The 27,355-nt window shown below is 36.0% G+C and overlaps 1 long non-coding RNA gene across 2 annotated transcripts in view; it reads left to right on the plus strand.

The window, feature by feature from the left end:
* Window positions 1-27,355, plus strand: part of LOC144243928 (uncharacterized) — a 96,117-nt gene that overhangs the window by 1,097 nt on the left and 67,665 nt on the right. Inside the window, exons 2-4 of one of the 2 annotated variants that reach the window (XR_013338804.1) lie at window positions 4,054-4,130; window positions 5,974-6,109; window positions 24,095-24,289. This is a non-coding gene — a long non-coding RNA (uncharacterized LOC144243928). Of the gene's footprint in view, window positions 1-4,053; window positions 4,131-5,973; window positions 6,110-24,094; window positions 24,290-27,355 lie in introns of those variants that run through there. The other variant, XR_013338805.1, reaches the window with a different exon arrangement.

Here is a 27,355-nt window from a genome sequence, read left to right on the forward strand (position 1 = left end):
TACTATGTGTTTTTTTTTTTTTTTTCCTGTGTCCTGGGATGGATGAGTCCACATTCAGACAACCCCTTTCCTCCACCAATCTTACTCTGTATAGTAGGTCACTGTGTTGGAGTCCTCATTATTACTTTGTGTCCCCCACAAAGTATGGTCCCCCATCACTGGCTTTGCAGAAACTGTTCAATCAGCCCTCAGTTCTTCAAAATGAGTTACTCTTTTTGGAGATATAGTATTAGTGACTTTGTGGCAATTTAGTTTATAGTCTTAAGCCGCCATCTTTTTCCAAGAATATTTTTAAATAGTGATGTTAATTGCTATTTTTTGTATGAAATTATGAGGCAAAACTCATTCTACAGATTATTAGTTTGAAGTTTATACATCAAAGAAGCAAAGATAAAATGATAACATGAGAAAGTAGGTTTTAACATCTACATAAACTCATCCTTCAACTTGATATTTGTGATCACACTTGTATTTAATTTTAATGGATGTACTTATTCATTTTTATAGACTGTGCCCTAGGGTTCATTATCAAATAATAATAAAAATAAGCTATTTCTAAAATAGTGTTGGTTAAGTTTCCCTTGTTTTAAAGGGCTTTTCCCTTGTTATTTAGAAAACATTTAATGTTTATTTCATTCAATGATCAGTGAGTAGATGTGAAAATTTATCTCTGAGAAAAAATGTCTCCAGTACACTTTTAAGATAAAATGTTGGGTAATAGTCTTCTGAGGCATTTAACTATACAAGCAAACAACAACAATAAATAATTTTAGCATCTTACCCTTTGTAGGTTGTTTTAAGATGACCACATACAGCTTTGCTATTTGTTAAAAAGACTTCAAATACCATAGATATTAAATTGCAGAAAGATGAGTTTTAACATTTTTATATATCATGATATATTACAACTTCCATCAGTAAAAGATGGAAAAAACCCCACAATGATTATGAACATTGGAAGTAGTTAGTAAAGACCATTATTTATTTGAAAAGGTTAATTATTAAATTCCTCAGAACAGCTGACCAAGACATAAAATTCACAAATTACAAAATGTTCCCCATAATCATCTTAGACGTATTAAAATAATAGTTAATAAATTAAACATTTTAGAATAGCTTCCAAGTTAACCGTGGTCCAGTAAAAAGTCAGTAATATCTATAGAAATCCAAATACATTGAACACCGATAAAATTCACAAGGTGAGGCATGAAATAATGACCACATATAGGAAGATGCAGGAAACAAACTTCAAGGACACAGATAATAATTAGCATAAAGGCAGGAATTACATCTATTTTTTACTTTCTCAAAAAGGTAGAGGAATAGCAGCTTGTTTTATAGATGGTAAAAGATATACAAAGTCACAAATTCAACTTTGAGAGATGCAAATTAAACTATCTTTTATAAAGATTTCAATAGACAGGATTAAAAGCACACTGAGGAAGAAAATACTCCTGCACTTGAAGATGTAGTAACAAAAAGTTTGCAACGTAAAAGGCAGAAAATGCCTGAAGAAAAACAGGACCCCAAAATTGTGAGCCTTGGGAAAACCTAAAGAATATTAATGTTCTCATAATTGGAATTACCAAAAAGAGAGGGGTGGCTAAGGAATAATGAACATTTTTAAAACTTTGATTAAAAACTTATAAACCCCTATATCCAAGAAGAGAGGCCAAACAATTGTGAAAACAATAAATTAAGTGGGCAGACTTACACAGCCTGATATCAAGATATCTCAATGATAAAATAGTTCAAGGGGTTATCTAATGTTCAACTGGAGACTTCATGTCACAAACAAATTAACTCAAAGTAGATCAAAGATCCAAATAAATAGAAGAGCAAAAAATAGAAAGCTTTTTGAAAATAAAGTTAATGACCTTCAGTTAGGCAAAATTCCTTAAATTTTACTCAGAAACTATGAATTATAAAAGACAAGTATCATTAATTTTAAAGATGAGAGATCAGGGAAAGATGACAAAATAGGAAGATCTTGAACTTGCCTCTTGACACACCGAGGTAATAACTGTATATAATTCAATTCACCCAGAAAACAACCTGAAAACTAACATAAAAGATTTCCCACAGATAAAGAAGAAGCCACATCAAGAAAAGCAGCAGGTACAGATATGTTGTCAGGAACCAAACCCCCCAGCATGGTGCCTTACAGGCAGGAGGGATGTCACAAATGCATAGGTCTCCCCCCAAAAGAAGGCACCCCCAGCCCTACAGACCTGCATGGGAAAGACAACCCCCTATAACATGTGGCTTTGAAATTTAGCAGGAGAGCTATAGAAAACCTAGACACTGATCCTAAAGAGCCAGCATGTATATCACTCAGCTGGAGACCCAGAACAGAAGCAGTAGTTTTAAATACCTTGGTTAGATGTGAAGGAGATGGGTTCACTAATTTTAGGCTGTATGTCAGAGGTGCTGAGATCTGCAAGATCTTTCTTCAAGACCATATATTGTGTGAAGCACCATTTTTCTTGCCTCCTTCGGCAGAGCTGATGAAGCAGTTCTAAGCTCAGGCCTGAAACTTTTTGACTGATGTGGTAGCACCACTCACCTATGCTCTGTATTCTTCTGCAGATCAGCTCATCCACATGCCCACACTGGCAGGTACCCCTTGAAAATTGCTCCTGGCTCGCCACACCTACTGGCATCCTCAGTAGGAATCAGCATTCCCCCAAAACAATTATTATACTACTACACATAGTGAGCACCTCCAGCCAGGATGAACAAACATCCAGAGCAACTTCTGAGCCTGGTAGCTAAGGGGTGAGACCTACTCACCCATGCACCAGCAGCTACTAGAGCCAGGCCTCTTGGCCAGCCACCAGCATATCTACAGTATTTGGGGCCCAGTCTTCACAGGAGGATGCATGCAGCAAAACCAAGGGACAGTCCCCCCTAGAGTGCCTGGTTGTGGTGACCAGGAGAAACTGTGTTCCACCGGCTGCTTTCTGCAGAAGGTGATTACTTTCCACAACAAAAATGTTAGACTGATCTACCTAACACATAGAATCAAACAAAATAAGGAGAGAGAAATATATTCCAAGCAAAAAAGGAGACAAAAAACCCAGAAATAAACAAAAAGTAGGTAAGCAACCTCCCTAGTACACACTTTAATGATTATAAATATGCTTATCAGATTGGAGAGAAGTGTAGATGAACTCAGTGAGAACATCACCAATTGACAGCAGTTTAGAGGCAAAAAATCTATCAGTGATCATGAAGATAGGAGAGTGAAAATGATCGAAGTTGAACATCAAAAAGTAAAGAGAAATGAGGATAGGTTGTAGGGCATCTGAGACAACAGGAAGCAACCAATTTTTGCACTATAATAATCTCTGGAGGATAACTAGGTCTAGGAAGCATAGAGAGTCCCAAAAAAGATGAAACAAAGAAGTCCCAACCAAGACACATACCTAAAATAGAAGTTGAAGATATAGAGAGAAGCTTAAAAGCAGCAAGAGAAAAGAAAACCATTACAAACAAGGGAAACCTCATAAAGGTATCAGCTATTTTTTTCAGTAAAAGGGAATGGCATATCTATTCAAAGCGCTGGAAAAAAAATAATAAAAGAGTACTCTACCTGGCAAAGATATCATTGAGAATTGATGGAAAGATAGTTTCCCAACCAAATATTAAGGAATTTTGTAATCACAAAGCCAGCCTTATAAGAAGTGTTAAAAGGGAGTTCTTTAAACAGAGAAGACTAGACCATAATGAGAAGAACCTTATGAATGAATGTTCACGGTAAAAGGGGATGTACAATCACACTAGTAGATCAATCACTTATAAATCTAGTAGGAATGTTAGAAAGAAAAAGTAGTAAAATAGCTCATAGCTACAAAAATTAGTTGAGGGATCCATAAAAATGAAGATATAAAATATCATATACATAAAATATAGACTACCAATGTGCTACTGGAATATATTCAAAAGTAAGTGACAGTCATGTAGACTACTATCTGCAAGACAGTATTATATATAAACTTCATAATAACCACAACCTTATTTTTTTATTTGCTAAAAATAATAATACTAAAGAAAGTCACCAATCAGAAGAGAACACAGGAAGAGGAAAAAACAGAGAACTACAGAAACCACCAGAAAACCAAATGGCAGTAAGTACATACCTATCGATAATTACTTTAAGTATGAATGGCTAAAATGCTCTCATCAAGAGACACAGGGTGGTAGAAAGTATATAAAATAAAAACTCACCAGACCTATCAGTATGCTACCTGCAAGATACACTTCAGGCCTAAGGAAATTGAAGATAGGGGAAAAGGTACTCCATGCAAATAAGGAATACAAACACAAATATAAAATAAGGAAACAAAACAAAATAAGGCAGCAACACTTAGATAAAATCGTGAAAGTGACAGGAGACAAGGAAGGGTACTACATAATGATACAGGGACCAATCCAACAAGTGGACCTAACAACTGTAAATATTGATGCACTCAACAGTGTAGCACCTAATTATATATAAAGCATCTATTAACTGATATAAAGGAAGAAACCATAATACAATAGGAGATTTAGCACATTTATATCTATTTATACATTATCCAATCAATAAGGAAACAGTAGCTTTGAGTGACACATTAGACCAAATGGACTTAACAGATATGTACATAACATTCCATCAAACCACACATTCTTTCCAAGTGCCCATGGAACATTCTCCAGGATCAGTCTTGTAATGGGCCACAAAACAAGTCTCATTAAGTATATGAAAATTGAAATCGTGCCAAGTATCTTTTCTGATATCAACAGTATTAAACTGGAAATCAATTATAAGGAAAAAAACTAGAAAAGCACCTGGAGAATAAATCATATAAAACAACCAAGGGGTCTGTTGGGAACCATTTCTGAACTCACTAGTTGAGAAAACTCCTTGTGGGGTTAAGGCAGGTTTGCAAGGCTCTTGCTGTCAGATGATGACCGATATCCACCCCCACTCAATTATTTCTGCTTGAGCACCGACCCCCACAGTACCTTGTTGATTAGGATTGGGAGTGATTTGTCCCCTTATTCTGGCCCTGCTATGATGATTGCACCTTGTGAAGGAAATTATTGTAGGAACTTCTTCTTCTGTGATCATGGGAACAGATATCGTGCCTCCGGCAAGTCCTGTTTTACTGTATACTTCTCTTGTGCTATAAACAAACAGGCTAATGACCCTTACTCATAAAGGACTGACCTGTACAATTCTGTTTCTATTGTTGTGTTAGTCCAAGAGGTTCATACAGCTCAACATGTAAGTCAACTAACCAAAAATGTTTCTCATGCCCTAGCTATTCAAGAAATCACAGACAAAAAAAAAAATACATAAATAAATAAACCAACTAGACCCAAAGGTAAATGCACTCGAAGAGGCTATTCTATGTATTGGAAATGAGCTAAACTCTTTAAAGATATAGTTAACTCTCTGGTGCCATAAGGAATATAACTGGACGGTTAAGTCTTGCCCAGAAACAAAGAGCCTAAGTTAGAGAGAAGGAACAGATAAGGGCAGAACATTATTTACTACATATACCCTTGCTAACTGGTGGTGTATAGCAGTCCCTTCCCTAAGGACTACATTCCACAAACACCTTCCCTTATACTGGCAGCTGTGATGAGGATGGATAAGCGTATCTACAACTTGAACTCTGAATTAATCTTAGTGTTATTAGAATGTGTATGTTGTCCTGTTTTTCACTAAGAACACCCTGGTATTTTCTTATTTACTCAACCTCAGTATAATTGGAGTAGTTCTGCAAGAATAGTTCTGTAAAATCTGTTTCTGTACACTTTGCAAAACATTTTATCACAGAGAACTATCCATTGTAAAAATTCCATTTTCTGATGCTATGTTATCATTTGATCTATAAATTAAGACCAGGACAGGACAGAGATGCCTGCCTGGTGATCAGACAGAATCTCAGGGCTCTTTCACTAACACTGTCCATCCTTCAGGGATCCCTGGGCCGGCTGGAGCTGGACTCCAGGAGGGGTCAACAAAGCAATCATAGAGGAAATGAAAAATTCCTGGAGACAAATGGAAACACAACAGTTTAAAATATTTGGGATGAAGCATAACTTAATCTCAGAGGTAAGTTTACAGCACTTCTATCCTACCTCAGGTAACAAGAAACCTCTCAAGCAATCTAATCTTACACTACACCTAAATGAACTACAGAAAGAACAAAGCCCACAGTCACTAGAAAGAAGGAAATAATGAAGAGCCTAAAATAAATGATATGAATACTTATGAAATAAAACCAGCAGTAGGAGCTGATTGAAACTAGGAGCTGATTCTTTGAAAAGATAAATAATAATGATAAAAATTTACCTAGACTTCAAGAATAAAAGGTAGAACACTCAAAATTAGAAAAGGGAAGTTACAACCCTTACCTCTTCAATGCAAAGCTTATGAGAGACTATTACAAAAAATTAGAACCTACAGTCTTTCAAGACAGTCAGTAAGAAATAGAAAATCAGACCAAAATGGTTGGTAGTAATGAAATTAAAGCAATAATCAAAACGCTCCCAACAAAAAGTCCAGACATTTTTAGCAGTGAACTTTACTAAACATTTAAAGAATATTTAATATTTATCCTTCTCAAAAAAAGGAATCAAAGAAAAAAAAAGTAAGGATTGCCTTCAGATTCATTCCACTAGGCCAGAACCAAAGACACTGAAAATATATATATATTTACCAACATCCCTGCTGAACATAAATGCAAAAATCCTCAACAAAATCCTCAACAAAAAATTATAAGCCAAATTGATCAATGCATTTAAATTATTTACCACTATTAAGTGTGACTTATTTCAGGGATGCAAAGATGGTTCAAATTCCACAAATCAATCAACATGATACACCTGAAACCTTCGGTCCAAAATATTGATTCTTGCCCCCCTCTATCCATTACCTGAGTATCCATAGTCCAGTAATTTTATGTCTGCATTGCTTTTCTACTCTGTAGAAATGATAGAACAGTTACTTTTTAAAATAAAACCTCCCTATAGGTAATCCTCAGGTATCTTTCAGTCCTTGGACAAATATGGAATTAAGGGCCATAACTAAAGAATATGCAAAACCAAGGGAAGGAGACTCACAAGCTTTTCTAATAATTATCATCAGGACCTATGACTCTGGGCTCCCAGGTCTTTATAAGTGTGTGCTGATAGACATGTCACAAGGTTGATAGCCCTTGTGATGGCCTAAGTGGATGTGGGAAGCCGAAGGGCATAAATCCAAGGATGATGTTTGAGATTACCATTCTCCAATATAGTCACCTCATGGACCAGAGAAAGCTCAGAGTATGGCAGCTAGTCCTTTAAAAGCCACCCCTAGAGTCTTCTCTGCCTCTACTGATTAGTTTATTATTCAAACCTGCAAACAAAACAAAGATGAATCCCATGGGCTTTAAAGCCCATTGGGAAGTCTTTTGCTTTGGCATTCCAGATCCATACAAATAAGTAAGATCACCAAGTCTGCTCTAGGTGCTCTGTTCGTAAATAGATTGTCCCCTAAGATTAGTGGGTTAATAAGGGGTGGGGGGGAGATAGGAGACCACAGGCCTGACTGAACTCATGGCTAGAGCTGAGAATTTTGAAAGAACCTTGGAACGACATCATAAATAAAAAGAAGAAATCTGTCAAACTGTTTTACAGCTACAATAGCTTCAAGGCTTAGACCCCTAAAATAATACCAGGGCCTCCCTACCATATTTCACACTTCTAATGGACCACCATCAAAATGATGGTCTAAAGAACCATGTTTATTTTGTCATCAACTAGAGCCCTGGAAAAAAGATTGTCCTCAAAGGCCCTGTGCAAGTTCTTCAAGTCGTGGTGCTCTAAGGATGGGCCCACCTGTTATGGGCGCCTCCAGATTTAGCACCTTTATGAGCCCCTCTAATGGATTCTCTGGTAAACTTTCTTTTAAAACTGTAATTCCTTTCAACAGTCAAGGAAAAACTAAAACAATAATCAATTAAAAACTCCCAAATTTTACTTGATACTAGATTTAGGCTTTCTACCTTAATCCCTGCTCTCTTAAGCCCACTACTCACTTAGAATGGAAAAAAAAATTTTCCCTAGTGGGAATTATGCTCAGAAATTTGGACAATCTGGAAGCTGATATTCAGAGGGTGATAAACAAAAATTTAAGCATTCCCCTTAAGCTACATATACCCAGAGGAAATTAAGATGTTTTCCTAAGTAAATGCGTATGCCGGCCCTTTGATATCCTTTGTAAAATTAAACACTACTGTCCTTGTTTTACAACTGTAGTTTTTATAGAACCACAGATGTGGTTCCAAGGACAATTTAACTTTCATCAGTCCTTTTTACCAATCCCAGTATCTCCCCTGTCTATCTCAAAAGGCTTTATAAGTAAAAATTTGGGCCTTAAGAGAGCAGAAGTTCTAAAAAGTCCTTCCATTTTTACCCAGTGCCTTTAAAATGTAAATATTCAGTGTATTGCTTGGTCATGTCCAGGAACTCCTTAGCCTTTTTTTTTTTTTAAATTGAATTCCAAGGAAGTAATTCTTATCCAGTCAAGGGGGGAAATACCATTTAAAACTTGACTTGCAAGAAAGAAATAAAATGTGAAATGTCTTCTCTACAAATATTAAAGGAAAACTTTACTTTAGTCATCTAGATACATGGTCTTAACTTACTCCATCTACCAAGAAAACTCAGATGGGAGGTTTCTAACTGGTAAATTCTGTACCTATTTCATGACAGTGATTTTAAAACAGAAATTCTGAGTCTACATGTTCACATGTGCCTATATATGTATTGTAAAAGTGTTTCTACCTCCAGATTGTATCACTAAAATGAATTTGTAAAAGAGCTCTATTTAGTTGGTTTGAAGTGAAATGCTGTAAGGATTAGGCATCTTAAAAGTCAAAAACCTGGAAACTAACTCAAAAAATATTTTATATAAAAGCTGGTTGAAGGTTCATGGTTTAATTAAAACAGGCATGTTTTTAGAATTAACATGAAATATGAAACTTTTATACTACCTTACTTTACTGGCCAAATCAGTTTATGTTATCTTTCATAAGATATGTCAACAGCAAAATAATAACATAGGGTAATGAATTACTTTAACTTTTAATAATGTTTTTTAAGTAATCTAAACCTAACTGTTAAAAAAGTAGATTAAATGAAAAGCTTCAGGCTTTTTTTTTTTTTAAAAAGTTTCCTCAAATATTTTTGATAACTTAGCCATTGCTGTTTTGTCTTATTTGGATATAATTTACATATTTAATGAACTTAATGCATCATTTCCCTTGCCAAATCTTTAAGCTTTTAAGTATAGGTTTATGCACTTTTGGCTTATTACAGAGAAAGTAAAAAATATTTGAACATATTACTCTATACTAAAAATTAAGGCATAAACTTCTAGAAATTGTAAAATTTATAAATTTGCAAATTTAAAAAATGTTTTGACAGACGATTCACAATTACCTACTTCTTAGTTTTCACTAGAAATCAAGATTTCTAAGGGTTAAAAATTCTATCTGTAATCAAAACTACTAGAAATCGAGATACTATATTTTTTATTGTGGAAAAAGAAAGTAATTTTGTTCTAAAAGGAGGCTGGGTTAAAGAGAAAAAATAGGACTAATCAGAATGTTGAAAGAATTCTAGAAGGTGTATAAAAAAAAACTTTGTAAAAAATTTTAAAGTGTAGTCAAGCTGGCAAAGATCAAAATTATTAAAAAGAAAGTTTTCTTAGGTGTTTTGTCTGCTTTTCATAAGAGTGTATGTTTGCTTTTTAAATATTAAGTTTTACAATAATCTCTGATTTTATTTGAACAAATACAAGAAAATATTTTAAGTATTTTTGAGAAACAAAATCCCAAAATCAAATTCTAAAAAAGTCTTTAGTCTGGAATATCCCAAAAGTGTTTGTTAAATTAATTAGGCTTATTTGATACGTAAATCACATGAGACATATTGCCAAACAAATATTAGTAAGCCTTCTTTTTATTTGTAAAATTGTGGCACAGGTAGGTAAAGTCCATTCAGCTTCTGCAAAAATGACCCCCATTGCCAGACTTGCCATCCTAATGTCCTTGTGACATGTCTACAGTCTGCTCCTGCATCACAGAAAAAAGGGTGTTTGTGTGCAAATAATAGTCAAAAATTTAATGAATCAACAGAGATAGAGGAAGCTCAAAATGCTTTTGCTCTTCCTAGATCCCTGACAAACCCTATTTTTCAGTTTCTGCACTTCTTCACTCACCATAGTACATTTAAGATGACTCAAATTATAAATAGACATTGGAGTAGAAACTTTTACAAAATTACAATCGATGAGCAATGTCTGACCTTTGTGCTCTATAATCCTAAAAAAAATTGGTTTGTTTCCAGGGGTTTTGAACCTCCTTCTAGTCCCTATCAAACAGCTGTGGCTAGACTTCATTAATCTGCAGTTTACTGTAGATTGTCAGTGTTTTCTGGATGGGGCAAAGTATTTTCCTGCCACAAAGTCTGATTCCCTCACAGTACAAAAAAAAAAAAAAAGTTTCACATTTGTGTTGTACTTTCCAGTGATACAAGCACCCACTTCACTGGACAAATCATCGAATTATTAATAGAAACCTTATGAGCTTTTACAAACTCTATTCGTACACAACCTTTGGCTGATCCTTTGTTGTCTCATGCTTATAGGATAAGGTACTAGGAGTTTCTAATGTCCAAGTCTGTCATCAACAGATTAAAGAAGCCTCCTGGGTTCTAATATACAAGAATCTGTTAGGGTCAGTTTACGGACCCTGGTGACATCAGCAGAGGCAGACAGCCTTTGAGTATAGCTGAAAGGACCTGACCACTGCTGCATAGATGTTGCAGACCTCTAAGTCTGCTTGACCAGGAAGAGAAGTAGCTGCTATTGAGGCAGACAAGATGATGGGTCCAAGACTTCATGACTTAATTGAACATACAACTCTTTTCCTTTACTCTGGCATTAGCCTGGAAAGATAGCACCTTCATCTGTTTTTCCCAGGTCATTGCTCAGGGGGGCAATCTCTTTGATTTCAGGGTAAGAGGAAATCCAACCATGTCCATGTCTTTTCACAAGATACCTACCGGTTGGCTCTCCTAAATGTTCACTGTTAAATTAAAAAGGATTTACTTGGAGACATTCCTGATTCAGAACTCATTCCTTTTGGCAGGCCCATAGTTCTCCAGTTAGAGATTAATGTAAAAGAGGCTATGATCACAAACTTCTCCTAAATTTTTAAAATTATTATAATACCTGCTGATACATCAATAGCCACACCACAGATATCCTTAAACTCTCTAGCCTAAGTTGCGGTTGATAATAAAATAGCTTTTAATTATCTTCTAGCTGAATGAGGTGGCATGTGTGTTAGGACAACATCATCTTCTGTGTCTGAATTAACACTTCTGGGGAAGTTAAAACTCAATTACATAAGAACAAGTTGCTTGACTTAAAAAGGTGACTTTCAGTGGGATCTTTGACTTACTTGAGTTTAATTGGGTTGAGTCTTGAGACCACAGCTCTAAACAAGTTTTTATTTAATGAGTATTTTTAATAAAGAAAGAGAGAACAAGAGACAGAACATGAGTGGAAGAGAGGGAGAGAGAGAAGGAGACACAAAAGCTGATGCAAGATCCAGGCCCTGAGCTGTCAGCACAGAGCCTGAAGTGGGAATCAAGCCCACAAAGCATGAGAGCATGACCTAAGCCAAAGATGGATGCGTAAATGACTGTGTCAAGGTGCCCCAGGACCACAGCTCTAAAATGCATTCTCAATATTGGTAATTCTATTGTTGGTAGCAATCATGATGATCTTCCTAAGGTGTTATTTTCTATCAAAAGCTTTAAATGTATCTTTGCAGCACTAGCCACCAAGCAAAAGATCTCCCTGGCTGGAACATCTAAGTAATGAAAAAATTTACCAACTTTAAATGTCAACTGGAAGATGTGACCTGTGAAAATCACAGGGGTTAAGTCAAATTGCCACAAGCAATAGATACCCCACAAAAGAGCAACCGAAGTGTAGTAACTTCAGCGCAGTAGCTGAGAATGAGGCTAATGACTTAAATTTTGGTCACATCTCTCCATTAAGCTGAAAGTAAGTCGCATCAAACAGGGAGGAATTCTATCACTTGATGGAGGTGCCAAACTGGGGTTTGACACCTAATCTAATTACAGTTCCAATTTTCCTCCAGAAATGTTGTCTGTCTTAACTGCTGAGTCAGAAATTTTCCATCACTGCCAATGAGTCTGCCACGTGAGTCCTCTCTATCCTCCCCTGAAAGAAAGTAATCTGCCTGATAAGACCCTCTTTCCTCTGAAGGGAAAAGCAATTTGCCTCAATCTTCTAGATGCGGAATCTAGAAAACAAATGAAGACCCAAACGAACCAAAAACCTCCCAAATTAAGACTCCAAAATAGAGAACAAACTGGTGGTTGCCAGAGAGGAGGTGTGCTGGGTGAAACAGAAGTATGAACTTGCAGTTATAAAGTAAGTCAGTCATGGGAATGTAAAATATAGCAGAGGAGATGTAGTCAATATTGTAATAACTTTGTAGGATGACAGTTAACTACATTTATCATGGTGAGCGTTTTGTAAAGTTTATAATTGTCAAATCACTACATTGTACACCTGAAAGTAGTGATTTTGTAAGTATGGTTGATTTGTACAGAACTTTAGGAAATGCACACGAATGCACTGGAGCAGTACATCAGTAGTTTCAGAGGATGCTGGGAGGGTGTGGTGGGAAGGGGGAACAAAACGGGAATTTTTGGAGTGAGGCACATGTATACTATCTTGATTATGGTAATGATTTCACAGGTGCGTACCTATTTCAAAATGTATCAAATTATATGATTTAAATACATACATATTTTAGTAGTATGTATTTATGGTTTGTTACCTTTGCTTCACTAAAGCTTTAAAAAAGAGTAGGAGGGGGGTGCCTGGGTGGCTAATTCAGTTAAGCGTTCAGCTTCGGCTCAGGTCATGATCTCTCGGTTTGTGGGTTCGAGCCCCGCGTCGAGCTCTGTGCTGACACCCCAGAGCCTGGAGCCTGTATCAGATTCTGTATCTCCCTCTCTTTCTGACCCTCCCCTGCTTGCTCGCTCCCTCTCTCTCTCTCTCTCTCTCTTTCAGAAATAAATAAAACATTAAAATTTTTTTTAAAAAAGAGGAGAAATTATTTGCATGTCTAATAAGGAGTATATACATATGTATGTATATATATATTTTATAAGAGAAAAAGCCCAATTAAAAATGGGCAAAATATTTGAATAGATACTTCAACAAAGATGACTTTTGGAGGGAAAGAACCACATGAAATAATATTCAAAATCATTTGACTCTATTGGAATCCAAATCAAAACTCCAATGCACTACCTCTACATATCCCATTAAATGGCAGAAATTAAAAAGATGAATCGTATCGCATTTTGACAAGCTGTGAAGTAACTCTAAATCTCAAAATCTATAGTGTGAATGTAAAATAGTACAGTTTTCCAAAACATTTTAGCAGTTTCTTAAAACATTAAACCTATAGCACCTTTATAGCTCATCTATTATTACTATTACACATTATACATATAGCTGTTTGTACTATGGAATATAATATATAATATTACTAGGTATTACTAGCCCAAATTTCTAGGTATTTGCCTGAAGGAAACAGAAGCATATATAAATGCAAGACGGTACAGAAAGTTTCAGAGCACCTTTATTTCAGTAGCCTAAATATCAAGAGGTAACTGGACTATGAGACTATAAGAGGTGAGGTGCATACACTAGAATAATGCTAAACCATAAAAGCAGTGAATGATTATACCCTATATATACACTACAAAAACTGTTGTATGATTCCACTTGCTAAAATTCTAAAGAATTCAAATCAAAAGGACAAGAAGATTTTTTTTTTTTTTTTGCCTAGGCATGGACAAGGTAAGTCAAAGAGTATGAAAGAAAAGGATTACACAAGGAAACTTTGGAAGTGATCAATAGTTTAGTATCTTATTGTAATGATGGTTTCATGAGGATGAACATGTGTCAAAATGTATTACATTTGCACTGGTAAACATATAAGATACTATGTATCGGTTACAAAATTTGAAGGACTGATGAATGGATAAGGAGATGTAATATATATATAATACACACAAACACACTCACATACACAATGGAATATTACTCAGCCATAAAAGAGAATAAAATCTTGCCATTGACAACAATATGGATGGAGCTCCAGAGTATCATGCTAAATGAAATAACATAGAAATATAAATAGCATATGATATCAACCATATGTGGAATTTAAGAAACAAAACAAAAAAAGGGGAAAAAAGAGAGAAAGCAAGAAACTGACTCTTAACTAAAGAGAACAAATGGATGGATACCAGAGGGGAGATGGATGTGGGGAATGGGGTAAAAGGTGATGGAAATTAAGGAAGGCATTTGTTGCGATGAGCACCAAGTGATGTATGGAATTGTTGTATCACTATACTGTACCAGGAAACTATTATAACAAACACTGTATGTTAACTAACTGGAATTTAAATTCTAAAAAAACCCAAAATGACTATTAATTTGTTGGTGAGGATTTAAAAACAATGAGAACTCTACATTTCTTATAAGTTTCTTATAGTATGTGAAATATTTATTTACTATACAATGCTGCCACTGCCCTCCTTTATATTTATCTGAGAGGAATGAGAACAAAATAACTGCTCATACATTTTTGTAGCTACTTCTTTCCTAACATCTCAAATGTGGAAACAACTCAAATGTTCATCAATAATGAATGGATTAATAAATTGGGTCATATTCACACATGGTGTAGATTACTCTGCAATAAACACAAACTGCTGATGCACACAACAGCATTTATAGGTTATAAATTATCCTGTGTAAGAGAATCCAGACAAAAATTCACATGTAATTCCATCTCTAGTAAATTCTAGGAACACAACTAAATTTTAGTGACAAAACACATCAAGATTTACTGCAAAGGAGATTTGTAGGAGCTTTTAAAAGAGATTTTATTGGTCGTCATACCCATTTGTCAAAGTTCTTCAAATTGTACACCTAAACTTGGCACTTTTTACTGTATGTAAATTCTATCTCAATATAGTTAATTCAACCAACATGAAAGTACCAATTTTCTAAGAAACTGTATCTTAAAACTGACATGTTATTTCTATGTAGTATATTTTAGTGTCATATAAAATTATTTCATTTTTTTTCATTTCTGTCCAACTAATATTTATAGTCAGATCTACAGTTAGGGTCATGATGCATTCTTTCTTCTTTTGAAAAATGGTACAATTAAAAAGTAAAGCCTAGCTCTACCTAGGTAATGGCAAAAGTCCAGCCATATTCAATTTATGTACATGCAAACTTATTGGCCTTAATGCCCTTTTTAAAAAATGTTTATTTTGAGAGAGAGAGGGAGCAGCTTCTGGGTGTCAGTGTGGAACCCAAAGTAGAGCTCAGAGACCTGAGCTGAAATCAACAGTTAGACATTTAACCGGCTGAACCAACCAGATGCCCTGGCTTAATGCCCTTTATGTTAAATTCAAGGAGGAGGGGCCAAGATGGTGAAATAGCATGGAAGTCTTTTTTTTTTTGCATCTCTCATCCCTGAAATACAACCAGATCAACACTAAACCATCTTACACACTTAGAAAACTGATTTGAGGATTAACACAACAATCTGTACAACATGAACCACAGAACTTGGCAGGTATGCAGTGTGGACAGGTGATGGGGGAGAGAGAAGCCGTGGAGGGCAGGGAGCTGTTTCTGCTTGCGGAGAGAGGATGAAGACACTGGGAGAGTATGGGAAAATCACCCACCCCAAAAATAGCTGAAGACAAAGTGGGAAAGCGGAAACAGTCACAGGAACTTAACAAAAAAGGGGAGGAAGGAGAGAGGGCTTAAATTCCATTAAGACTTCATAACAGGGAGCACAGAGTCTGAAACTCCATACCTGGATACCGGGTGGTGCTCTGCTGGGAAGGGAGAATCCCCAGGAGCAGAGAGCAAGGTCCAAGGGGCCCATGAGCCACACAGGGAGTGCGGTTCCCTTGCTGGGAGGACATTTGATCGAGGCTGTGCAGCCTCTACACAGGCAAAGGTCCCAATGGACCACAGAGAACAACCACATTCACTAGTGTTGGAACAAGGATGTTAACGGTGAAGCCAGGTGCCAGATGTCTGTTGTGATTTTCCATAATTGCTGAAATGCTACTGCTACCAGATCACAGCGACTTTTTCTGGGGTTGGCTGGCACCCAGCCATAGTCTCTAGACATTGGCAGTAGCAGAGTCTTGTGAACCCTCATGGGTGTGGGCCGGCACCTGGTCTTTGCTCAGCGAGACCCTCCCCTAGAGAGTCTGAGCGGGTCAAAGCTTCAGGGCCCTTAGAAATAAGGGGTTGGGAAACACAACCCCATGTGAGATAAAACTCAGGAGGGAGGTGCCATCTGGCAGACTCACAGCTTGGTCACGAAAAGGGTAGGAGCAGAGAGTGGACAGAAGGTAGAGACAGAAGAGGGGTGCTTAACTGCCGGTTAGGGAGAACACAGAGTTCCCATACTAGAGACTGGGTAGCTGGGTGACTCTATTTTCACCCCTCCTGTGCATGTGCTTGCATACTTACATGCACCACAAAGATCTACCCCAGTAAGCTAAGCAGCACCATCTAGTGGAGAACGGAGCCATTTCACTAAACCCCACTCAACTAGGCCAACTGCACTCTTGATGGACATCACAAGTCTCTCCACCTGATTAGTTTATGGTCTATAGTGTGAATACCAGAAGTCTGTCCGCCTGCTTAGTTTGTGGATTATAGTGGTTCATAGATTGACTTCAGCAGGAAACCAGATGTACTTTCGATCATATTTCTTTCTGTTTGCTGGTCCTCTTACTCAATTTTTTTCTTTTTTAATCGAACAGGAAGAAAAATATTTCCTCCATTTTTATTAAATATTTTTCTTTTTTTCTATATTTTTACTTTTTTGTAAATTTTCAAAATTCTACTTAGTTTCATCATTTCATTGTCTTATTGTATTCATTTTTTCTAATTTTTAAACACTGTCCTTTTTTTTCTTTTCTTATCTTTCCCTTTTTTGTCTAATCTATCAGGCTTCTTTTGACAACCAGAACAAAACACATCTAGAATCTAGCAACATTTATTTGATTTCTTTGTGTGTTTTTAATTTTTTAACTTAATTTTTTTCCTTTATTCAAAATGACGAAATGAAGGAACTCACCCCAAAAGAAAGAACAAGAAGAAATGACAGCCAGGGACTTAACACAGATAAAAGAAGATGTCTGAATCAGAATAGAATCACGATGATAACAAAACTAGCTTGAATGGAAAATAGGCTATAATCCCTTTATGCTGACATAAAATAAGTAAAATCTCATCAGGATGAAATAAAAAAATTCTATAACTGAGCTTCAATCTCAATGGATGCCATGGCGGTAAGGTTGGATGAGGGAGAGCAGCAAATCAGCAATAAAGAGGATGCTTAGGGAGAATAATGAGGCAGAAGAAAAGAGGGAGAACAAAGGCAAAAAAGTACGAAATAAAAATTAGAGAACTCAGCAATTAAAAAAAAAAGGGGTCCCAGAAGATGAGAGACAAAAAGGGGTAGAAAATTTATGTGAGCAAATCACAGTGGAAAATGAGCCTAACCTGGGGAAAGACAGACCTCAAAATTTAAGAAGCACAGAGACTTCCATTAGATTCAACAAAAACTGACCATCAACATGGCATATCATAGTCAAATTCACAAAATACTCAGGCAAGGAAAGAATAATGAAGCAGAAAGGAAAAAAAAAGTCCTTAACCTACAATGGAAGACAGATCAGGTTCACAGCACACATATCCACAGAAACTTGGCAGGTCAGAAAAAGCGCAGGATATATTCAAGGTGCTGAGTCAGAACAAATTCAGCCAAGAATTCTTCATCCAGCAGCCTGTAATTCAAGATAGAAGGAGAGATAAAAAGTTTCCTAGACAAACAAAAATTAAAGGAGTTCGTGAACACTAAACCAGCCTTGCAAATAATTTTAAGGGGTCTCTCTGAGGGGAGAAAAGATGAGCAAAAAAAAAAAAAAAAAAAAAAAAAAAAAAGAAAAAAAAAGAAAANAAAAAAAAAAAAAAAAAAAAAAAAAAAAAAAAAAAAAAAAATCCAAAGAAAACAAGACTAGAAAGGACCAGAGATCAGTACCAGAAACTCCAATTCTAATCCAACACAATGGCAATAAATTCATGTCTTTCAGTACTCACTCTAAAATCAATGGTCTAAACAGTCCAATCAAAAGACATAGTGTAACAAAAGGGATAAGAAAACAAGATCCATCTATATGCTGTTTACAAAAGACCCATTTTAGACCTAAATACACCTTCAGATTGAAATTAAGGGAATGGACAACCATCTATCATATGACTGGTTGTCAAAAGAAAGCCTGAGTAGCCACACTAATACCAAACAATATAGTTTTTAAAATAAAGACTGTAACAAGGGATAAGAAGGGTATTATATCATAATTAAGGGGTGTATCCACCAAGAAGACCTAACAATTATAAACATTTATGCTCCAAACTTGGAGCACCCACATATAAAAATCAAATAATCACAAACATACAGAAACTCATTGATAATAATACCATAATTGTAGGGGACTTCAATCCCCACTTAGAGCAATGGACAGATCATCTAAACAAAATCAACAAAGAAACAATGGATTTGAAAGATCGAATGGACTGGATGGACTCAACAGACAGATGCAGAACATTTCATCCTAAAGCAGAATATACTTTCTTCTCCAGTGCAAGTGGAACTTTCTCCAGAATCGATCATATACTGACACACAAATCAGCCCTCAACAAATACAGAAAGATTGAGATCATACCGTGCATATTTTCAGACCACATGCTGTGAAACTCAAAATCAACCACAATAAAAAATGTAAAAAGATAACAAATACTTGGAGACTAAAGAACATCTTAGTAAAGTATGAATGGGCTAACCAAGAAGTTAAAGAAAAAATTAAAAAGTACATGGAAGCCACTGAAAATGATAACACAACAGCCCCAAACCTCTGGGACACAGCAAAGGCAGTTATAAGAGCGAAGTAGACAGTAATCCAGGCCTTTCTAAAGAAGAAGAAAGGTCTCAGATATACAATCTAACCTTAAACCTCAAGGAGTTGGAAAAAGAACAGCAAATAAAACCCAAAACCAGAAGACAGGAAATAATAAAGATTACAGCAGAAATCAATGTTATCAAAACGAAAAACAAAACAACCAAAAACCCAGTAGAACAGATCAATGAGACTAGGAGCTGGCTCTTTGAAAGAATTAACAAAATTGATAAACCACTAGCTAGTTTGATCAAAAAGGAAAATGAAAGGACCCAAATAAAGTCAAAAATGAAAGGAGATCACAACAAACACTGCAGAAATACAAACAGTAATACAAGAATATTATGAGCAATTATAAGCCAATAAAATGGGCAATCTAGAATGGAAAAATTCCTAGAAATGTATAAACTACCAAAACTGAAATAGGAAGAAATAGACAATTTGAAGAGACCCATAACCAGTAAAGAAATTGAATCAGTAATCGAAAATTTCCCAAAAAACAAGAGTCCAGGGCCGAATGGCTTTCCAGGGGAATTCTATAAAACATTTAAAGAAGAGTTAACACCTATTCTTCTAAAACTGTTCCAAAAAATAAAAATGGAAGAAAAACTTCCAAACTCATATTACAAGGCTGGCATCACCTTGATTCCAAAACCAAAGACCCACTAAAGAGGAGAACTACAGATCAATTTCCCTGATGAAAGTGGATGCAAAAGTCCTCAACAAGATACAAGGCAACTGGATCCAACAATACATTAAATGAATTAGTCACCATGACCAAGTGGGATTTATACCTCGGATGCAGTGCTGGTTCAATATCCATAAAATAATCAATGTGATACATCACATCAATAAAAGAAATGACAAGAACCACATGATCCTCTAAATAGATGCAGAGAAAGCATTTGACAAAATACAGTATCCTTTTTTGATAAAAACTCCCAAGAAAGTAGGGATAGAAGGGTCATACCTCAAGATCATGAAAGCTATTATGAAAGACTCACTGCTAATGTCATCCTCAAAGGTGAAAAACTGATCTTTCCCCCTAAGGTCAGGAAAATGACAGGGATCCTCACTACCGCCACTGATATTCAACATAGTTTTACAAGTCTTAGCCTCAGCAGTCATATAACAGAAAGGAATAAAGACAGCCAAATTGGCCAGGAGGAAGTCAAACTTTCACTCTTCACAGATGAAATGATAGTGTATATGGAAAACCCAAAAGATTCCACCAAAAACTGCTCGAACTGATCCATGAATTCAGCAAAGTCACATGATATAAAATCAATGCACAAAAATCATTTGCATCCCTATACACAAAATATGAAGCAACAGAAAGAGAAATCAAGGAATTGATTCCACTTACAATTGCACCAAAACCCATAAAACACCTAGGAATAAATATAATCAAAAGAGGTGAAAAATCTATACACTGAAAACTATAGAAAGCTTATGAAATATATTGAAGAAGACACTCCCCTACACACACACACACACACACACACACACACACACACACACACACACAGGAAAAATATTCTATGCTCCTGGATTGGAAGAACAAACATTGTTAAAATGTTGATACTCCCAAAGCAATCTACATATTTAATGCAATCCCTATCAAAACAACACTAACATTCTTCACAGAGCTAGAACAAACAATCCTAAAATTTGTATGGAACCAGAAAAGACCCTGAATAGCAAAGCAATCTTGAAAAGGAAAACTGAAGCTGGAAGCATCACACTCCCAGATGTCAAGACTTATTACAAAGTTGTAATATCTAAGACAGAATGGTGCTGGCACAAAAACAGACACTCAGATCAATGGAAGTGAATAGAAAACCCAGAAATGGATCTACAAATGTATGGCCCACTAATCTTTGACGAAGCATGAAAGTGTATCCAATGGAATAAAAACACCTTCTTCAGCAAACGGTGTTGGGAAAACTGGACAGTGACATGCAGAAAAATGAACCTGGACCATTTTCTTACACCATACACAAAAACAAACTCAAAATGTATGAAAGACCTAAATGTAATACAGAAAGCCATCAAAATCCTCAAGGAGAAACAAGCAAAAACCTCTGACCTCGGCCACAGCAACTTCTTACTCAACACATCTTCAGAGGCAAGGGAAACAAAAGCAAAAATGAACTATGGGGACCTCATCAAAATAAAAAGCTTCTGCATAGAGAAAGAAACAATCAGCAAAACTAAAAGCAGCTGAGGGAATGGAAGATATTTGCAAACAACATGAAAGATAAAGGGTTAGTATCCAAAATCTGTAAAGAACTTATCAAACTCAACACCCAAGAAACAATCCAGGGAAGAAGTGGGCAAAAGACATGAATAGACATTCATCCAAAGAAGCCATCCAGACAGAAAACAGACACATGAAAAAATGCTCAACATCACTCACCATCAGGGACATACAAATCAAAACCACAACGAGATACCACCTCACACCTGTCAGAATGGCTAACATTAACAACTCAGGCAACAACAGATGTTGGCCAGGATGTGGAGAAAGAAGGGATCTTTTGCACGGTTGGTGGGAATGTAAACTGGTATAGCCAGTCTGGAAAATAGTATGGAGGCTCCTCAAAAAATTAAATACCTAGTAGTGCAATTGCTGGATCCTAAGGTAGTTCTATTTTTATCAAAGGAACACAGGTGTGCTGTTTTGAAGGGGCGCACACCCCCAAATGTTTACAGCGGCATTACTGACAACCGCCAAAGGATGGAAAGAGCCCAAATGTCCATCGGTGGATGAATAGATAAAGAATGTGATGTGCTGTGTGTGTGTGTGTGTGTGTGTGTGTGTGTGTGTAATACATACATACATGCAATGGAGTAATTCTTGGCAATCAAAAAGAATGAAATCTTGCCATTTGCAACTATGTGATTGGAACTGGAGGATATTATGTTAAGCACAATTAGTCAGAGAAAGACAAATACCATATGGCTTCACTCATAAGAGGAATATAAACAGATGAACATAAGGGAGGGAAGCAAAAGAATATAAAAGCAGGCAGGGGTACAAAGCATGAGAGACTCTTATGTAGAAAGAACAAACAGACGGTTGCTGGAGGGGTTGGGGGAATGGGCCAAATGGATAAGGAATCTACTCCCAAACTCATGGTTGCACTATATGTTTACTAACTTGGATGTAAATTAAACAAATAAATTTAAAAAAATATATCTCTTATCTATATATGTAAATTCAATAAGTGCCAATTATAAGTGATTTTATTTACATTAATTGTATTGGTAGAATTTATTATTTTACCATATATGATCCATATTTTTTTTTTACTTAACAGTATCAAATTTACCACTGAATATTGTTTGAACACATATCATTTGGTGAAGTGTCTTTCCAGTGGAAATGCAGTCCATTATATGTATAGCGTATACATGATTATAATGAAAGGCCTAAAAGATTAGAACTTGTTTCGGATTTGAATTGAAAAGATTTTTCCTTTGTCCTAAGTAGCCTGTCCTCATATCTCATTAATTCAGTCAGTGTGATGTCACCTAGAGTTAGGGTGGGTTAACTAGCTGAGTTGGCACTGTTTTGTTTGTAGTTTGTTTTGAGAGAGAGAGAGAGAGAAAGAGTAGGGGCACAGAGAGAGGGAGAAACAATCCCAAGTAGACTCCATGCCATCAGCGAGGAGCCCTGTGTGGGGCTCGAACTCACCAACAACGAGATCATGACCTGAGCTGACATCAAGAGTTGGATACTTAACTGCCTGAGCCACCCAGGCATGCTGAGTTGCTCTATTCTTATTATTTAAAAAAAATTTTTTTAACATTTATTTATTTTTGAGACAGAGAGACAGAGCATGAGCTGGGGAGGGGCAGAGAGAGAAAGAGACACAGAATCTGAAACAGGCTCCAGGCTCTGAGCTGTCAGCACAGAGCCCGACTCGGGGCTCGAACCCACGGACTGTAAGATTATCACCTGAACTGAACTTGGATGCTTAACCAACTGAGCCACCCAGGCGCCCCTGAGTTGCTCTATTCTTAAAGACTGATATTTTCTCTGTTCTCTCAGTTTTCACATGCTACATTCTTTTCCTGCATTTAGGTCCAGGCCTGTAGAAATTCAGACTCCTCTGCAAAGAACTCTTCAATAGACTTTCACTTTCCTGTTCTATCTTCATTATCTTGTTTTCCTCCTAAGCTATAACTGAATAATAATTTGTATGTATTTTTTATGGTTGAAAAGAGTCTAAGTTCTATTAAAGCATCTTTTGCCTCCTTTCACACTGCTTTCTACTTAGTGCCTGTATAAGGTACTGATAAAATATTAGTTGGATGGATGCAAGCATGAATACATAAATAAATAGATACATCTGAGTAATCAGGATATTTACAGGAAATGAGGTTTTTCAGTGTTCTGACCAACCCTGCTCATCCAGTGTCTGTTTTACAAACTTGGAGTTAGCCCATTAAGGTGAGACATCAGCATTTCTCAGCTGGACCAAGAGAAACAAATAAAATGTAAGTCATTTATTTAGAAAATGGGCTGTACATCTTTACTAAAGCCTAGCTTCATGTCTACTTTCAGGATTAAAGGACTTAAAGTTTTAAAATTTAAAACAAAACATACAATTATTTTCAGTTCTAGTGTACAAGCACATTGATTATCTCAATTTATTCTGACCTATCACCGAGTCAAGAAAACACTTATTCTCATCCTATCTATTCCACTGATTACATTTGGTCCTCCGCCTCATTACCTGGGTATCGTATTTCTGTTCAATCTAACCAAATTTAGCTACTGAAAAAATATCAACAGGAGAACTTTTTTTAAAACTTCATTCCAACTACAATCTAATTTAAGTCTAAATTCTTTACAAGATTATGTTGCCTATCTAGTCTTATATCCAAACTTCTCATGATCCCTTTTTTTTTTTAGTTCAAACGACTCAAATTAAAGGAGATTGAGCATAGGATCAACAGTTGGAACTTGTAAAGGAATTTGGTTGCTTCCTCTTCTTCTGTGACATGGGTATGACTTATTCATCACCTCTGGCTCTGCAGCATGACTTTACAACAGGACAAAGTACAGCTCTCTGTGTTTTGTTCAGCAGACCAATTTAGTATGTCAGAAAACTGCTTACTTTCTTTTTTTTTTTAAAACATTTTTTTATTTTTTTAAATATTTNGAAAGTCGGATGCTTAACCGACTAAGCCACCCAGGCGCCCCGAAAACTGCTTACTTTCATTTGCTTCCTCAACTACTGTCAGAGAACCTCACAATTTTTTAAATAAGGAACTAATATTAAGAGTGAGTTAGATTTGGATTCAAGTCACAGGTACATTATTTGTTAGATTTGACCTTGGGGAAGTATTATAGTGATGATTCATACAGAGCATATTCAGGATTGAGTAAGCAATGTATGGTAGCATTTTCAGGGGGCAAGGAACACTAATCTTTGCAAGAAAGATACTGAGGTCCAACCAGAAGAGAGGCTCTATCATAGAAGATTACTGAATTTTTCAGTGAAGGTCCACCTCAATATCTAAGCTGACTGGATGTCTGTCAGTGAGATTATATTGTTTTTACCTGTCTGCATTGATATACTTCTCTAGTGTTTATGTTAATAAATTGAATAAAATGGTAGGTTATCACCGTATTTTTATATTCAATGGTTTTTCCTCTCACTCTTCTTCACCCATTTTTATATTTTATCAATTTAACTTTAAGGTCTACATTCCTTTTTTAATTTTTTTAACGTTTTATTTATTTTTGAGAGGGAGATAGAGACAGCATGAGCAGGTGAGGGTCAGAGAGAGAAGGAGACAGAGAATCTGAAACAGGCTCCAGGCTCTGAGCTGGCTGTCAGCACAGAGCCCGACATGGGGCTCAAACCCACGAACCGTGAGATCATGACCTGAGCCAAAGTCGGACTGAGCCACCCAGGCGCCCCAAGGTCTACATTTCTTTTGTAGAAAATAGGAATACTGCAACCAGTCATGTATTTTTATTTAATAAAACATTAGCATGTTGATGTCATGTCACTCACAGTTTTTTCCCCACTAATCAGAAATATTTGGTCTCAAATGTATAATTCGACCTTTCCAATTTTATATTAATATTCATAAAACTACTTCAGAACAGTCTCCCTATTATTTGGACAGTATTAGAGAAAGTATCCTGAGAATTATATGTATAATCTAATAAATATGTCAGTTCAGCCTCAGAATAAAAATTTAGTAAGTGTCCAGATTTCAATACGTTTTTGTCTTTTAAGATTTGAAGGTTTGGGAAGTAATATTTCCATTGAAACTTTAATATAATTGTAACTTTGAGATTACTTTCCTTTCATAGACATTTTAGAAATCGTTCCCAAATAACCTAACAATTTTTTGAAATTTTATTAATTTTTATGCAACTTTCTTTTGTAAGAAGAAAAGATAATACCAGTGTGTCTACTTGTAAAAGATAAAGCTATAACTTTCCTCAGCAACCAACAGCTATTTGCATATTTTTTCTGACAATAAATGGAAAAAACCATTTTGTTCAGAAGTTATTTCAACAGATGCCAACTTATGAATAATTGCTGTAACAAGAGAAACTTCTCTCAGAGTTCTCCAGATTTTGTGTGATTAGTAGTTATCCATAGTAAAAAGTGATTAACATGTTTATTTTATACAATTATTACATCACTTAAGAAAATTTAAATGGGTGTAATCATCAGTTAAAAACTAAATTCCTTTGAGAATGAGATAGGAATACAAACATTCACATGGCTCTTTATTTCTTCTTTCCCCCAATTTTTCTTGTCTTGCTTTTAATGCTCAAATGCAGATGTCTAAACTCACTATAAGAGGCTGGTTCTATATTTTAGAGTAGTTCAGAATATTAAGTGCTTAATTCAGCATAGTAGTGTTTTATAATAAATTGAATTTAATTGAAAATTATTAAGGCGTTTATATGGAATTAAAAGTAAACATGTGAATAACTTAAAAATGTATATTGATTATAAACTCAATATTTAATCATTAAAACAGCCTTATATATAACCCCATAATATAAAATGAATAGTGGATTGTGTGATCTGCTTTAAAGGATTTTATAGTTCTTCACAAAAGTCTCATAATGACTCTTAAAAAGTATCCTCAGTGTTTTTACTTGTTTATAACAAACAACACTTGTTTTTTTCTTTAGCAATGGAAACTTTTTGTTCAACTGGATTGTTTGTTTTTAAAACATTAGCAGAGCAAAAGAAACCCCAACTGTGATAAGATCATGTAATTAAAGAACCAGAGAAATAATAAACACGATTTCTTAATTAATAATCATTTAGTAATGAATAAATCATACTACAAATGTTGCATAGATATTCCGTCTTTCTCATTGTTTTGAAATACCACTTTCTAGAAGATATAGTCACATATTTTGTAACCATCATTTCATTGATCTATTAATAAAAGCCTGCAAAAATATCCTATTATTTAATTTACCCCAGACCCAGCACCAGAACAGCCTAGACCTTACACCAAAGAGCTAAATCGACTCATCTTAAAGCATTTTCTGTATGGACAGGTGTCTGTTGGAACTCTCACCAAGCGCAGAAGTGCTGGCAAGCACCTTCTCTTACCTTGCTGATGCCACCATTGGCGGGTACTATTTTTGTACTCTCTCCCAACCTTTCTAGCCCCTAATATTTGGGCTGGGTGCTCCCCTGTGGCCCTGCCCCACTAAGCTCAGCCAGTTCAAATGGTAAACAAAGGGGATGCCCTGGCTCTCATGGGCAGGTGGGGCTTGCCTTTCTGGGCTCTAGAGGACTCAGAGACCGTTTCCGGCAGGCTACACCCTGCAGGGCACTGCACAGACGGCGACTGCAACGCACCCCGGGTCTTCCCGTGAAAACACTGTCCAGACTGGCAGAGATGGCTGTTCCATCTAATACATACAGACAGATGCAGAGAGTCAAGAAAATGAGGAAATGGGAATATTTTCCATGTGAGACAGACAAACAAAACTATGGAAAAAATCCTTAATAAAATGGAGGCAATCAATTTTTAGTTGATAAAAATGTTCAAAGTAATAGCCATAAAGTTGCTCATCAATCTCTAGGGAGCAGTGGATGAACAAGAGAAATCTCTAAGGAGTTAAAAAATATATATCGATTATAAAATCTATTTTTTCTGATAAAAGTATAGCTATCCA

Source organism: Crocuta crocuta, unplaced genomic scaffold (assembly GCF_008692635.1).
Source record: "Crocuta crocuta isolate KB4526 unplaced genomic scaffold, BGI_CrCroc_1.0 scaffold88, whole genome shotgun sequence".
Taxonomy (NCBI): domain Eukaryota; kingdom Metazoa; phylum Chordata; class Mammalia; order Carnivora; family Hyaenidae; genus Crocuta; species Crocuta crocuta.